Below are 12,345 nucleotides of genomic sequence, written 5' to 3' on the forward strand. Positions count from 1 at the left end.
AGATTGGACTGGGAGACAAAGGCACCATGGCTGCCCGAGTGCCTTCCAGGCTGGTCGTGGAGTGGCCACTCCAAGCCTCCCTGGAGGCCGGCCCTCCTCTGCCCCGCACACACCGCTCCTCCACAGCACACAGCTGGCTGCCGGAGGTGAGACAGGAGGTAGAGGATGGAGGTGGGCAGCTGAGCCGTGGAAATACATACAACACTATAACCCGGCAACTATAGACAACTCAAGCCACTCCGAAGTTGTTCAAATTCTACTTATTTTCCGTTAGAGTTGAACCACTCAGATCTTTTGGCCAGCGTGACAACCACCAACCAGTTGGCAGTGTGGAAAAGTTGGCTGCAGTTTAACTTTTGGGCAATATTGCCCGTTGGCATACAATCACACGCTAACATTGCTGTGTCGCCCACCTATCACGGCGGCACAGCTGTCACTGCAGCAAGCAGTCTGTACCCCAGTAATCAGATATCTGCATATCTCCACTTTCACACAGGGAGTGTGACAGTGTGCTTCCTCGTCGAACGCACTGTCACAAGATGATTGTTGGAATCAGATTTTTTTTTTATGCAGCAGGGAGAACAAAAGGTGTCTTTTCTGTCAAAGAGTTAGAAAATGATCAACATTAACATTTGGTATTAATGACCACTGAGTCAGTTACTGCAGGGATGTGACAGGTGCAGTAACAATATAATGTCATTTCACTGGGCCGTTGCTTGTCACCTCTTTACAGATGCTTGTCGGTGATCAAATTGATGACGCTGGTGTTGTTTCAATCCCAGTGTGCAGGCGGTCAGGTTCCTCTATTCCAAGGGGAATTGAGAAAGTATATGAGACCTGAAACTAGCTTCTGATACCACCTTGGCCTGAGACTTCTTGGATTCTGTGGTAACACGGTTTTGTGTGTCTTGACGGTCCCCTCTGAGGTAATTTCAGGGAACTTCGCTCTTGCAAATGCCGCTGATCATGTCCTTTCATAGTTTTTTACTTTTGTATTTAAGACCAACGCAAAGAGTGACGGTACTATTATGTTCATTAAAATCATCATAAATATGTTACAATTCATGAAAGTTCATTCTTGACCTCTGAACCAGTGGACAAAACAATCTCGTCACAAGGTCCATTTAGTAGCTGTTTCTGGAGCTTTTGATCATAACTTCCTCACTTCAGTTCAAGAATGTCCTTTTAAGCCAAAATAGACAAAAAGTCCATAAAGTGCTCCAAAAAAAAAATGGAAATTTTAATATCTAATAATTCCCTGACAACCAGGAAAACTCCATCTGCAAAGGGAAATCATGCAATATGATTGAAAGCTGGGGAAAAAGCAACTAAATGGACCTTGTGGTGAGATGTCAGACATCATAAATATGATATTGGCTACTGTAACCTATACAGTATACTGTAGGCTAATGACAGTTAATTCCTCAACCTGATCTCACAGGAAGGCAGCATTTTAAGGACATTACGCGTGTTATGATAACACATTTTAGGCTTCTCATGTGTCATTTAATGCCACATCGTTACCATGAAATGGTCGCAGTTATGTTTAGACAACAAAACCACTGAGTTAGGTTTAGGAAAAACATATGGTTGGGCTTAAAATAACTACATAAACAACATAACATAAATACGGAAAACACGTCACTAACGTAACTTCAAAATAACTCGATAACACTTTGGGGTCTCCTGGTTGAAAGTCCCGTGTTTGTTTGACCCAACAACCTCACCTCCCACCAACCATAAACAGTCTTTCTCACTTTTTAAACTACGTCACTATAGCTCTGAACGTCGCTCGTTATTCTACTTCACTAGCTCTGAGCGTAGCATATTCACACGGATGCAGTCAGTACAGACTACATGGCGTGAAATGACGTGCCAAAAGCAAGAACGGAGTTGTTATTGCACACAAAATGACTTAGAAATTGCCATGTCATTCGTACGCCATTTGTTGAGACCGGGCTGGATTCCTCTAGCAGACCACAAACAGGAAGTCACATCATAAGCTATAGCACGACATCCAAAAATGATAGTTTTAGGAGGCCAACAGGTAATGTAGGTATACAGAAACGTTTTTTTATTTATATCATCATACATGGAGAAATGTGTTTTTCACAGCAAAGCGGAGGAAATATAATTTTTTGCTAACCTATCCGACGTTTGCTATTCCAGGTGTGTTGTGTTTTTTTTGTGAAATTTATAAATACACCGCCATAAACCACCAGACTATCGTCCAGGAGACCGGTGTTTGTACCCCGTGTGAAACCAGAAGTCAACATTGATTTATTTGTTACGTAACTTCTGTACTTAAGTTACGCCATTTACGGTGTTATTTTTAACCCAATCCACGATATTTTCCTAAACCTAACTAAGTAGTTTTGTTGCCTAGACCTAACCAAGTTGTTTCCTGTGAAGGCACAAGTTTATTTTGAAAAGACTGGAGCGGAAATTGAACGTAGGAACGCAGATATCATAGGAACCGTTGAGAGAGAATACATTGAACTATGACAGTGTTCGGGTCATGATCCACTATCGTGACCCTATCCGACCCGTGCAGACAGAACCGAGCAGGAGCACAAGAGGACAACATTTAGGACCGAGCTCTCCACCTCAGCACAACTCTGTTTCCTTCTGCTCTATCTCTTTACTGCAGCAGAGCCCACTTCCTTCTAACTCTAAACCCCTCTAACCACAGTCATCTCGCTCTTACTCAATCTTTATCTATTTATACAGCACAGAGGGAAGAGAGAGTTAATGTAGGAAACACAGTCCTTTCTGTGAAAACAGAGAACAGGTCAGTCACGGCTGATTCATTGCTACGTCCTACAGTATGCCATCGCTGACCACCCATGCTTGTGTTGTTTCCACTGAGGTAAATTATGTGTCTGGTGTTTGGAGAAAGGCCGCGCCGGTAGGCTATGAGCTGCTAGGGGCTGCCATAACAAATGGTTGCGATTTTTGAACGAGATTAAATGACAGAAGAAGCTATAGTGTGTTTTTCCAACTGCGGCTTTTAATACACATGGTCATACTAAAGAAATCTCTATGGCTTACTAATAAAGAGTAGGTCAAAATCCCACAAGCATTTTCCTGATCATTTTGCAGAAATTTTCCATCCACACGGACATGCCAAAACGATAGAAAAACACTTGAATCTATTCTATTCTAAGCCAACAGCTTAACACCATGACTGCCAAGATGCTTTCCACTGTCTTTGAAGCATTATTTATTGTTTACAAAGCAAGTGTGAAAAATGTAATGCACCAGCAAGTCCAGATTTTCAACCGAGGCTGTGTCCGAAGTCATTCACTCAATCTCTCATTCACTATTTTGTCATTATTATATAGGCAAGTCTATACATAAATAGATGGACAGGGCCGTAACCAGGATTTTAGAAGTACTGAGGTCATAAGTCAAAATCCCGACTAGGGCACTGTCCAGAAACCAAAAATAATATCTCTAATAATTGTATGAATTATTTGAATTTCTTATATTTTAAGCAAATTTAATTTAAATGGAGCAGTTTTTCAAGGAAAGTCTACAAGTTCTCGCACACCAGCAAGTCTTATAGGTTTATTTAATTTACTAAGTTTAGTCCTGGAACATTGTAAATGAAGTGAGTGTGGAAATGAACTTAAATTCTAATTGTCTCTACTCTCCCTGTAATTAGCACCAGATTACGTAGCTCTTTCCAGGAAACTTCCCAGGAAGTTATGGACCAATAAAATAAGATATTACCGTTTTATTTGTCCAACTTGAAGGTCTAAACGCTGTTTCAATGCCCTCTTCACGCTGCCAGGAAAGCAATTCTGGAGAGGAAATACTGGATCCTTAATTTATAATGTTGATTAAATGTAGTATCAAATTTAAAGCCAGTTGCGGCCCGCAACTTTACTGTTTCAGGCTGTTCCCAGTCACCGTTCGTACTTATGCCTACGAAGAGTAATGCATGATAATCCGTATATAACCCACGTAATCGTGAGCCAGGATGTGCAGGGCTGCCTCTCAGGAAGTCAGGTGACATAGTATAAAGAGCGACAAAGTCTGTGTAGAGAAGAGGTCGGGGTGGATGGATGGGTCAAACAAATACAGATCTTTCACCCAGGACACCACCTTTTATGTCCCGTGTGAATCCAAAAGTCAATGTTGACTTAAGCCACGAATATAAGTTATGTAACTCAAACCACAATCTTTTCCTAAACCTAACCAAGTAGTTTTGCTGCTTAAACAGGTGCTGCACTGCAGGGGTTTACGTAGGCACACTAATTGCACGTGTTGCTGGACATTCGTAGGAGAACGCACACAAAAGAACAAAGAACTTTTTGTAAGATATCATACGAGCTTGTGCGCACGAAAAAGCGTATGGATAACATGATAATGCGCAAGGCATTTAGCGTGCAATAAGAACGCCTGTCTTGATTTCTGCGTGTCATTTGTACGCTGTGTATCCTGTATTGAACAAGAGCATTTTTGACCGGTGTTGTGTTTTTTAAGCTACGTTAGTGACGTTTATGACGTGTTTTTTATTGACGTTTGTGGCGTGTTTTCCGTAGTTGGGTTACGTTGTTTCCGTATGTACTTTACTTAGTTTACACACTCATTTTAAGCCCAACCATAACATTTTCCCTAACCCTAACTAAGTGGTGTTCTTGCCTGAACCAAAGTTAGTGGTTTTCTTGCCTAAACCTTACTGCGGAAGTTTGTGTCGCGTACAAATGACACGGGAAAAGGTTCAAATGGGCACTCAGGACACGCGGAATGTCCGTGTAATGTATTGATAAACACATTATATAGCGAGCTATATGGTGGAATAGTGAATCATTTCTGACACAACCTGGGATCACATGACAATCATCTATCAGCGTTTTCCAAAAGTGCTGTTTTCACACTGCAGTGTGACACTTTTATTTTTTTATTTATTTATTTATGAGACTTTTAAATAAACGGTGGTCAAAAATTCGCCCCGGTTGCTGCAGACGTGGCCGTGCATGGGGTCGTTGTGTTTCAAAGAGCTGCTGAAGGTGTCTTGTTGTCCCTCACATGCATATTTGCTGCTGTAAGCATGTTGAAGTGGTCAGGTGGATCATTAAGAGCCCATGCTTTTAACTGATCACAACAACAAAGGTTCTCACGGCCCTAATCCTCTTTGGCACTTATCTCTCACCCCTCCTCACCCGCCACCCATCTCATCGGCTCACGTAGGATCAGACCTACCGGCACAGACTTTCTCATGCCTTTCTCTTTTGGCATGCTCTTAATATCCCTATTACTTTCTCTTTCTCTTGCCTCTCAGATTATCTGTCTTGCGCCGTCATCGTTTTCTCTTGTCTCAATTTCTTTTCTGCCTCTCTCTCTCTCTTTTACCAGTTTTATCTGTCCGTTCCCACCAAGGGCATCTGGGTCTTTAAAGGACCCTCTCCACACTTTGACTAACAAAAGCTGAGTCACTTTTGAAATGAAGAGTCTTTGAACGACACTTGCTAAGCCCCATTTGAAGAGAAGCTTCAGTCTCTTATCAACAATAGCTTCAGCCCTGTGTGCGGACTATGATCAAGCATAAGGCGGTTCATTCAGGATGGTGGGAAACTAAGCAGCAGCGGGAGAGGAGAAGGAAAAAAAAGCATTTGAATAACAACTTTCTTCAGCTGTGGCATCTTTAAATCTGTGTGATGTAATTATATTAAATCCTCAAAACCTGCTGTGTCTCATATTGCCACCGGTTTTTACTTCCCGGCTATGACAAGCTCCACTACAGTTAGTCCCAGCCAACACAGGTTAATGTGGCCATTTACTTTGATATCAGCAGAATGAATCAACCTTTAAAGGCTATTAGTGTTATTAAAAATGCCCCAGAGGGAGCAGCTATGGCGCGTGTACTTCCAGGGTCTGTGTATGTGTTGCAGTTAGCTTTAGATTATTGGGACTTATTGGAGTAACAAGCTAATGGAATTAAGGTGCTGGATTTCATGCGCCGTTGCCAAGATTCAGCATTAAAAGGATGTGTGCTGAATAAATAGCGCTTTAAGTAGATGAGATTCCGACACGGGAGAGATTCGCTTGTCAGAGCAGCATTGTCTGCTTGGCTCCTGAGCCAGAGAAACTGTCAAGTGTGCCGCTGCCTGGCCACGGATAGACGGATGGATGGAGGGATTCAGAGAGCGGATTTCTCTTCTTAAAGTGCATTTTTTAGAAGCTGAAACTCTTCAAATGCTGAAAGCAAAGAAACTTTCCTCTCATATGTAGTTTACGCGTGAAGCAGTTCTGAAAAGAACTGCTGGAAGCACACCTAAAGACTCCCTTCTTGATGAAAAAGCAAGCTATACGGATCTATATTTGCCAGCTAATTACGTACATGAAAAGCAGAATCAAAACGAAATCCAAATATTTACCAAAATAAACTCATGTTTTGTTTCATTTCTCCGTCAGCCGTGCCAGAACAGAGTCCTCTCCATTACAGATAATTCATCTGATGTTTGTGTTTGTTGGTGGATTAGCTGGGAGGCGTTGCTGTTGGCCCAGGCTGTAAAACACTCTCATCTGTATTTTAATGGACTATGAAGCAGTGGGAGGATGTGGCGCCGTGCCACAATTTCACAGTGAAAGAGGGGATCGTATGTAGCAGGTAATCTATTTGTGAGAGTGTTTTATCCGTATAAATGGAATTAGTGGATGGTTTTGACGACACATTAAAAAGGCAACTCTGAGTGCGTGTGTACGCGTGTGCCTCCGTGCTCGAGGAGCCATATTTGATCGGCCCTAATTGGGATTTCTGTGCGAAAATGTTTGTTTGCTTTAATGACGCCGAGGATGCGAGGTGAAATAAAAAATAATGAAACGCATTGGTATGAAATTAGAGCGCACACAGACTTGAAGTGGGAGTGGATTCACAAAATACACATGAAATCAGCGCTGAAAGAGACACAGCTGTATGTAGATGTATGTATGAAGCATACATTAGAGTAAGATGGAGGTGATTATGTTAGGTAGTATGACAGTGTCTTTTCACCGCGGCGGGCGGCTATACATTTTTGATTTAAATGTTCAATCTGCCAGTTTCCTGCTAAAGATAAAGAAGTTTGTCACAGATCCTGCCAGATGCTTTATTTCCTACATTTCGCAGCAAACGTTTGAAAGTTGAAAGCGAAAATGACAGCATGCATGCGTCACACACATACAAATACACACACAGAGCTTGCAGATGGTAGGGTCTCTCTAACCCGGCTCTTTGTAGCCCTTTCACAGTGTGAGAAGAGGAGGAAAAAGCTTGTCTTTTATCAGGCGCTGAACGCAGCAGTGTTGACATTGGGATGGCACCTAATTAGGTTAGGCCCAGCACAGCATGCATGGTTAACTAGGCTGGCCTAGGCCTCGGGCTCCACAGATCCCAAGGTGAACGCCACACTACAACTGAGAAATGATACCTGCGACTACTAATGTGCTTTTAACGTTATCTATCTTCTAAAAATATGACCACAAGAAATACACACAGCCGCAGTTATTTTTCCTCTCCCTCTGCAATTAGCAGGTAAACCTCTCGGAGCTGGCAGAGTTTGATGAATATGCAGGCATCATTCTGTTCGGGGAGGTGGGATTTCAACAAAAGCCAAGTTTTGTCTATCAGAGTTACAGTTCTCTTCTTCAGTCTAATGGACTAAATAGACATATGTTGTTAACATTAGGTGTTTGATATGCTTCCTGTACCAAGAGGTCAAAGGTCAGAAGAAAGGTGTGTCAATTAAGGAGCAAAATTCAGTGACTTGTCTTAAAGAAAAACTACAATTTGTTACAACTTGTGTTTATTTTTTGGAGCTCTGGCCATTCGTTCTCTGTTATAAAAACACTATTCTCACAAAAGTGATTGCTCAGATCTTGGAATAGAGTGATGCAGGAATGAGTCCTAAAACCCAGACTTTTGTTCTATGACATAAACTACGTCAGTAAATATCCCATTCATGAATTTTTAAGCTTTTACGTGTCTTAAAAAGGCGGTTGCTACAAAATGTTATCAATGGAAAAACAATATTGGCTTTTTGTCGAGGAAACCAGGGCGTTTCTGACTTCCTGGTTGGCCTAAAAAATACGTCATCCCTGCACCACTCCATTCAACATTGCTAAAAATAGGTCCAGCGGGGCAGGAAACATGAGCGAAGAGGAGATAAGTGCAGGTTGTCCCATGTTATCATATCTGGAAGAATTGATTGCACGTTCTCATCCCAAATAGTCACATACTGACACTTCGTCACGCCCCTTGGCATCATATTAGGTTTTGGCGTCAAAACCACTTAGTTACCCATGGCGGGACTTTAAGCCTTGAGCAACACAACCACTCAGATAGGTTTAGGAAAAAAACAACATGGTTGGGCTTAAAACAAACAGCTGATCGTGGCGTGAAAGTGTAAACGTAATGCACAGGACACGAGCAGCGGATGAAAGCCTTGTGTTTGTTGGACCCATTCAGCTCCCCTCCCGTCCGCCCTTAGTGTGTCTTTTTGCTTTTTAAACTACGTCACCACACTCCCGGAGCTCTTTCTCTGAGCGTTTACTTTTGCCGCGGATGGGTTTACATTGTAGTTAATGGAAAAACCAGTGCATCGCATACAAACGCCAAAGGGTGCCTTGTGCGTCATATACAATACTTTGACAATACTTTCTAGATTTCTGCCGTTTCATGCAATTGGTTGCCTTAAGAAAAGAAAATGACCAGACTAGTCCTTTAAATGATCTATTGTGGCAGTTTAACCCTGTTTCACCTGACTCTCAAATTCACAAAACCACACTAACTGGGGAGCCACCAGTTTAAAGTCCCATAACTAACAGGGCTTAATTAAAATGGCATATTTGTGAATAAAAATAGTCAGTGGACTAAAGGACCAAGTGGGACAGAGGGAGGCTGACAGAAGCTCTGTTTGGGTTTAGTTTCACAGTCCTCTTACTTCCCCCAAGGGGCTGCGCTTTGTAGCATCATTAACATTTTCCTTGTGTGGAATCCCCTTCTCTGATTCCATTTCCGCTTTATTGCCAGTTTGGCCTCATTCATGTGAGACGGTCAAGCTGGAAAGGGGATGTGAGCTCTAAAAAAGAGGATGTGTGGTCCGGGAGTATCCAATCTGTGTGCTGACATGTGACACGATGATGATTAATAAAACAAAAAATGTTTGACTGATTGCTACTTCAATGTATAGATAGTTAATTGTGATTAATCGCACATTTTTTATCTGTTCAAAATGTACCTTAACGGGAGATTTGTCAAGTATTTAATACTCTTATCAACATGGGAGTGGGTAAATATGCTTGCTTTATGCAAACGTATGTATATATTTATTATTGGAAATCAATTAACAACACAAAACAATGACAAATATTGTCCAGAAACCCTCACAGGTACTGGATTTAGCATAAAAATATGCTCAAATCATAACATGGCAAACTCAAGCCCAACAGGCAACAACAGCTGTCAGTGTGTCAGTGTGCTGACTTGACTATGACTTGCCCCAAACTGCATGTGATTATCATAAAGTGGGCATGTCTGTAAAGGGGAGACTCGTGGGTATCCATAGAAACCATTTTCATTCACATATCTCGAGGTCAGAGGTCAAGGGACCCCTTTGAAAATGGGCATGCCAGTTTTTCCTCGCCAACATTAAGCACAAGTTTGGAGCATTATTCAGCCTCCTTCCCGACAAGTTAGTATGACATGATTGGTAACAATGGATTCCTTAGGTTTCCTAGTTTCATATGATACCAGTATCTTCAATCTGAATAAAACTGAATTATTGTATTGAATTATATACTAATATTATTGCGTTAACTTTGACAGCCCTGGTAATAATGTATCAGTGTTGATGGTGATAGTGAGACTGGCAACAGAACATCTCGGCCACTTAAGGTCACATTAGCTCTTCACAGGTGTCAGGGAATGAAATGAGATCATTTGAATGTCTGAGGGTGGGTAAAGGGAGGAGAGGAGTGTCTGGGCTGCTTATAAAGAAAGACAGAAGGAGAGAACAGCAAGAGGAGGAGGAGGAGGAGGAGGAGGAGGAGGAGGAGGGAGAGTAATAGGAAGAGAAGAGGAGGAGGAGGAGGAGGAGGAGGGGGTGTCCGGTCATGCTCAAGCCCGCCGTCTTTGAGAGAGAAGAGGGGAAAGACACAGGGAGAAAGAGGGGTAAAAAGAAAGGAGAGCGCTTTTTGCAAAGCCACCCAGGCTTCATTACCACGTCAATCTGAAGAGAGAGAGATAGAGAGGGAGAAACAGGCCGGCCAGGGCCCAGCAGTGGGGCCGGATCCATATGGTGCTGCCGGCTCTGGAATGAATAGTGAATGGAGCGGCTGGGCGCTGGGCTGCTGGAATCTGCCTCCAAGCCTTTGTGAACAGGATGACCAAAGACAAGAGGGAGCTCTGCAGATGGCCCGGGCTATAAATAGGTAGCTAGTCTATCTCCGTGCTGTCACTCTTCTTGTCTATCTGCCTCCCAGCTTCCCCTCACCCCACCCCACATGCTGCCAGGCCCCTGGACACCACTAAAAACCCAGGAAATAAAAGCCTATGGTTGCATTCCTCTATCATATCGCCACCGGGCTGAGAATCTGAGTCGTCCTCTCTCTTTTTTTTTTTTTTCCCCAACCACCCCCCCTGTCTTCAAACATTTATCATTGGGATTTGTTACAGATGCAGGAGAGGTATGGGACTCAGCGAGTGCGAGAGTTGCTAAGTTGCTAAGTTGCTCAAACGCGAGTCGAGGAAGGCAGGGCGAGATTGAGCAGTTGTGTTTTCAGTCCAAACTTCTCGCAGATGGACTTTAAAGTGAGTGATAAATCCGTGTCCAGATTGAGGGTCCTTTTGTCATTAAACTAAGCCTTAGCACTGCTGTCCATCTGGCTCAGTGTATGTGTGTGTGTGGTGTATCTTGTGTCTCTGTGTGTGTAGACACTGAACATGATCCGGTAGCGAGGAAGAGCACTACAAGCCTTCCTTTTAAAGTGTTGCTGACTGTAGCACACTATAAGCTAGCCTTCTGCTCGCACTTCTCGTGCACTTTTCTTTTCTTTTACACACACATACACACACTTTACCCCCAGTTCTTGTAAACACATCTCGACGCCAGCGTGCGCTTTCAGCCCCAGACTCGGAGGTGCCCGATACTGTGAGCTAACACCAAAGATAATTGTTAGGAGTGATGGAGCTCAGACCGGTGGAGACAGAGTGGGAGATGACGTGTGTAGAAGAAGTAACCCACTAGTAAACAGAGCGAAGCAAGTGGCCTGGATGACTTACGTCTGGACCACACAGAGTAAAAAGCATCAGTCAGGCTGGTGCGGCGTAAACGCTGTGGCATCGCAGCCGAGACTGGGTGGTGCCAGCCAGACAGACAGACAGACAGACAGATAAAGAGCTCTTTCCAAATGTACCAGGTTTCTGTACCATCCAATACATTGTGATGTTCCAAGTTTTATTGTTTTGTCCAGTTGGAGTTGCACACCAGCTGCTGCCTGTGTGTGTATGTATGTGTGTGTGTGTTTGTAATGACGGTGCGCTCTAAACACCCTTCTGACATGTAATGGCTCTCTCGTGGTGAAAGCAGCCAGGTGCTCACCGCAGGCGACATCACCGGGTCAGCCACAGACGTGATGCACCGGGCTCGGGCTTGATGACATCAACGCCCCGCTTCTCCTTGACAGACTTGTTTGGGCCGATCACGCTGCTTGTGTGTGTGTGTGTGTGTGTGTGTGTGTGTGTGTGTGTGTGTGTGTGTGTGTTTGTGCAGTGGGGAAAAATATCTTCAGCCATTAAAGAATATTAAAATCTTTTTTCCCAGAACAAATAAAAAACAATCATCCAAAAGCTAATTAGCAGATAATTTCAGTTTGTTTCCAATACGTATCAAATTGCTTCAAGATTTTATCGAGGTCAAGTAATATCTTGAACATATTTTCACCCATTTTTGACGCGAAACTGCTTTGGAAACAATTACCTCTAACAGCGGGTATTGTTCTGTCTCTAAATGAAACCAAGCTTTTAAGATTGAATATGAGAATAAATGGCTTGTTAAGACGAGCTGGGCTTTTTTTAAGGGGTGAAAACTCTTTCAAAGCCCCTTCCCAGTAGAGGCCCTCCATCTGTTTAAACTCCAGCAGACACTTTGTATCTGTATCTTTACTCCTAGAAGGCGATACAGAGCAGAGACAGATGCATTTGCGCGACTTATCCGGCCAAACAGTCAGATATGCCGCTGTGAAAATAAAAAAATACAGTGTTTATCAGCTGGAGTGAGTTTTTTGTTTTGGTGCGTGGCAACAGTCATTATCCATCACAGTGGTGTCACAGCAACCCAGAGGTTGTTAAGTGTCTGC

The sequence above is a fragment of the Sebastes fasciatus genome, chromosome 15, assembly GCF_043250625.1.
Source record: "Sebastes fasciatus isolate fSebFas1 chromosome 15, fSebFas1.pri, whole genome shotgun sequence".
Lineage (NCBI taxonomy): Eukaryota > Metazoa > Chordata > Actinopteri > Perciformes > Sebastidae > Sebastes > Sebastes fasciatus.